We start from the raw sequence: 4,661 nt of genomic DNA on the forward strand, positions 1-4,661 counted from the left end.
AGAAAGAAAAAAAGAACATATACGGGCCAAAAGAGTGAAACTTGACAGCCAATGAAAGTGTTGGCTCAATGGTTCATGATAACCTACTTTCTCCACTCCCTTGATTTTGCTGATTAAGTACTGTTTCTGAATTCCTCCCAACTCGTTGCTGTCAGCTTGCTTAATGACCATACAATACAGCAGTTTCAGCTTTAATTTTTTGTGTATATGATAAACATTTTCATCACCAGTTGTGAGAATTCAAAATCACCACGATTTAATTCGGCACTGTGATCTCACCAGCGTGGCCACCAATGTCCACCTTTTCATTTATGACTACCCCTGTCTTTGAGAACTCCGTCTTCTGCACCAATACCCTCTCCTACTGGTCCTCTTGTTGGGCGTAGCCAAGGCTGCCTGGAGCTGTCGCAGGGGAGGCCCTTGGGTAGAGAGGTCAGGCTGACGCAGGGGAGGCCCTTGGGTAGAGAGGTCAGGCGGGCAACCAGGAAGCGAGGGGTGATGGGGGATTCACGCCAACCCCTTCCCCTTGAGCTATACAATAAGCACAATAAACTTACTCTTTAATAATGACGACTAATATTTTCTACAAATATTCAAACCGTTTTTAATCCCTTGGAGGGAAAATTAGATATAATATCTATGTATATATAACTGTCGGTGGACCAACACTGTCTGTGTCACCACCTTGCCAAAACATCGGCATATCATGAAAACTGTAAACACATATTTATTTTGTTTGATTAAACGAAAATCTGTAGATTATTGCTATCAGCTATTCTGTTATCAAATATCAAAATATATTGTAATACAAAACTGTTTACCAGCTGCATTCAGTTTTACATGAGAATTTATGTAACATTAGGAATGGAAATCAACTCCCACATAACTCAAAAACTAAGTTATCTTTATGAATAAGAATACAATATGTTCTTACAGTTTTGTTTTGAGCCTTTCATAGTGAGTTCATAATTAGTTTCCCGCCCTTCCTCCCACCCCAGACCAAATGCAAGTTACACCCCTGAGAAGGGTCGGCCGTCTTAGGGAAGGAGGCGGGGAGGTCCATGTGACAAGGAATATGGCAACAAATGACAATAAGATTTACATTTATTGCTTATATATTTATCATTTGACCATTTACTTTATCTTTCTTTCTTTTTTCCTCAACCCTCTTCCAGGTCCAAGAGAAGTCTTGACCATACTATTTCTACCCTCTTGGTGAGGCTAGATGTACCGGCTACATCGCATATCTTTCCATGATTTAGCTATTTGAATATCTCTTCGCTGACTTCCATCAGCCTCTCCTCTGCTCATTCATGAATAGCGCTAAAGTCTCCTTATATTGTACCTTTACCCTCTTAGCCTATCACACTTACTCCTAGCATCGACCATAGTACATAGTGCTATACCTTCTTATATATTTACGTGGACAAACCAAGTCTCCAGCATTGGGCTGGACTCATGCAATCCAAAGACTCGATAATGTAAATCACGAACATCTTTTCGAAATACAAGAAAATACGGTTACCAGGACAAATGGAATAAAACTCAAAAGATGTAGTACGGGCGCGGGAAGAAGCTTCTTTTCCTATAGGTGTGTTGAACACTGGAATGTTACCGTCAGACGTAGTGAATGCTAAGAATATACCTTCAAAAGTCGTTTAGACAAATATTCTATAACTTAGTTATACTCGGAGAAAAAAGCCAGAAGTAAACTGTATAAATGACAACGACAACGGGGACAGTAGAAGGATCATGTGGTTTGAAAAACTGCTGATCAAAATGACATTTTCTTGTTAAACTTTTTTTACTAAACAAACCAGTCATAGGCCAATCAGGCCTTATGTTGTTTGTCTTTCTCAAGTAAGCCCATGTAAGTGATTAATATCTCTAAAAGTGCTGATTTTGGGGGGAGAGGACCTTTCATTTGTATCAATGGTTTTTGTAAGTAGAAATTAGTCAAGACTGCAGCATCTTAACTACCTCAAGGGTGTTGCTTGCATTTGCATGTACAGTACTGTGTCCTCAAAAAATACTTGCATAACCCCAAGAATTTTCAAAAGCAATGCGTGGATAAGGTTTACAGTAGTTATATGAGGGTTTCAGGGATAAAGCTTACTGTAGTTATAAGAATATGAGGGTTTCAGGGTGAAACTATTGTATATCTGGTTCCTGAGACCAGTATTTCTAACAATGAAAACCAGCAATCAGCCTCAAGGTGTTCAGGTTATATTGTGGATTATTTGTGGAGGAGGAAAATTGTTCTAAAAAAGGAGAAAAAGTGTAGAGGACGGGGCAGAAGCTTAAGGGAAATTGCTGCTGATGGAGAAAAGGGAGGAGGCTGATCCATCATCAACCACAGAGGAAGCTATATATGAAGAAGCAAAGTGAGAAAGGGAAACCAAAAGATGGGAGCTTAGAGACGAGTCCCCAATGCCACACCCAATCAAAAGCCTTAGATATGTCAAGAGCAACTACACATGACTCACCAAAATCTTTCAGGGATGATAACTAGACCCAGAGTAAGATGGGAAAGAATATCACCAGTAGATCAAGCCTTAAACAGAAGCCATATTGGTGATCTGAGAGCAGACCGTGATTTTCAAGATGTTTAAGAATATGAGAGTGGGAAAAGTTTTGGTTTTTAAACAAAAATGGAACAGATGAACAAACACAGGTGCAAGTTCAGATGGAAAATCTTTCAGTACATAGGGATGGGTGACATCAGGACCATAAACCTTGCTTGTGTCCCGAGAAAGAAGCACTTTTTAGACGGTCTGAAAAGAGATTAAGGGGAAGGGGCATAGGATTAGTAAGAGGAGCATCAGAGGGTGAAACAATGTTAGAGTCATCCAAGGTGGAGTTAGAGGAAAACTGGAGCCAGAAATTTGCTTTGTCACTGGGGATACAGCTACGATATCATCAAAGTGGAAAAGTGAAGGGGAGGTAGAGCAAAAGAAGTTGTAAGAGATGCCCTTAGCTAGAGACCAGAGAGACCTGTCAGTGGATGATGAGGAGAGGTTATTGCATTCCTTTGAATAAATGAACACTTTGCCTCACAGATAACATGTTTACATTGAATCCAGGTAGTGATAAAAGCTGAATGTGAGCCATGGGAAGGAGAGTTTTTCCGAGCCCAATATGCCTGACCCCTTGCCTGAATGGCCTCAGAACAGAAACGATTGAACTATGGATTGGATGAAGAAGTTGTCTTGAAGAGGGGATAAATGCTTCCATTCCTGCAAGAATAACCTCTACTATGCATTTGGTAGAGCCAGATGCGTCACCACATAAGAGACAGCAATTTACCCAAAGAAGGTCAGAAGAGAAGTCACGTAAGTTATTCCAGTCAGCTTTGTTGAGGTGCCAGTATTTAAGCTTAGAAGGGTCTGCTGGAGGGGTAGGTGCTGTTAGAATAGATACATCTATTAGTGTGACCAGATGAACCAAGTGGGGGCAAGATTTTGTATCTACAGCGGAATGGACTAGAGGTGAAATACAAATCCAGAACAGTAGGAGACTGGTTACAGTCTGTGGTCAGGAATATGGATAGCATGAGAGATAATTTGCTCTAAATCACTGAGAATGGAGAATACAAGAGCTTTAATCTTCACCATCTGTATGGGAGGAATTCATCCATTCCCTATGTGAATGTTGAAATCCCTGAGGTAGAGGATATTGGCTTGTGGGTGAGAGGATGTCACAGTCTCATGGCAGGAGTTTAGATAGTCGAAGAAGGATATAAAATTTGTAGAATTAGGAGAGCAATAGGTGAAACAGAGGAAAAGTGTGGAAGTATGGAGACAGACCTAGAGCCACATAACACCAAAATTTGTAAACTCAAGGTCCTTGAGGCATGCAAGAGGTGTGTTGATGCTCGTAACATTAAACCAAATGAAATTTTTTTTAAAAAGTATAGAAATGTACAGACCCTATCATTGTGAGAATGCAATTCTTAGTCCATGTAAATGAATGACAAGTTATTTTACAATGATTATAAATAAAACAAAATTCAGGTCTAATGGAATCTTCAGGTTTCAAATATCAAAATCCTTTACGTTCTTCATTAATGTAATATTTACATCACTGTACATAAACATTTTACTAGAAATAATGTTTTTCTGGACCATATAAAGAGCTCGATGAATATAAAAACTTACAAAGATAGTTTTAATATTTGCACATGGGGAATAACAGTTTTCTTAACCCTTAACTTGCAGGGGTGATAAAGAAATTCCTTACTGGTACAGGTACGTGTGAAAAAAAATCCTTTTAGATTGTCTATATCATATCAAACATTATTATTCAAAATATCCAAATGTGTAGTATACTTTCCTCTATGCTGGTGTGGGAAGGTACTGAGTGGATGGGAAAGGCCTGGACAGGTTGCTCAAATCCTCATTGATCATGCAAATATATATGATTATTGGTATTATCAGACTCTGTCTGCTTGAGGTTACACCACAAGAGGAAAGTCATCTTTGGCAAGGCTGTATCATTGGGAACAAAGCCTAATCAAAGAGCTTGTCATTCTAATAAAGTTTACATTTCCCTGTCACTGGAAGTAGCACAGCCTTGAGCTGCAGGAGCCTTCAGAAAGGTCCTGGGTAACCAGGACTCTTTCATAGAAATTGGCCCTAGGATAATTATAAATAAATGTACAA

The sequence above is a fragment of the Panulirus ornatus genome, chromosome 10, assembly GCF_036320965.1.
Source record: "Panulirus ornatus isolate Po-2019 chromosome 10, ASM3632096v1, whole genome shotgun sequence".
Taxonomy (NCBI): Eukaryota; Metazoa; Arthropoda; class Malacostraca; order Decapoda; family Palinuridae; genus Panulirus; species Panulirus ornatus.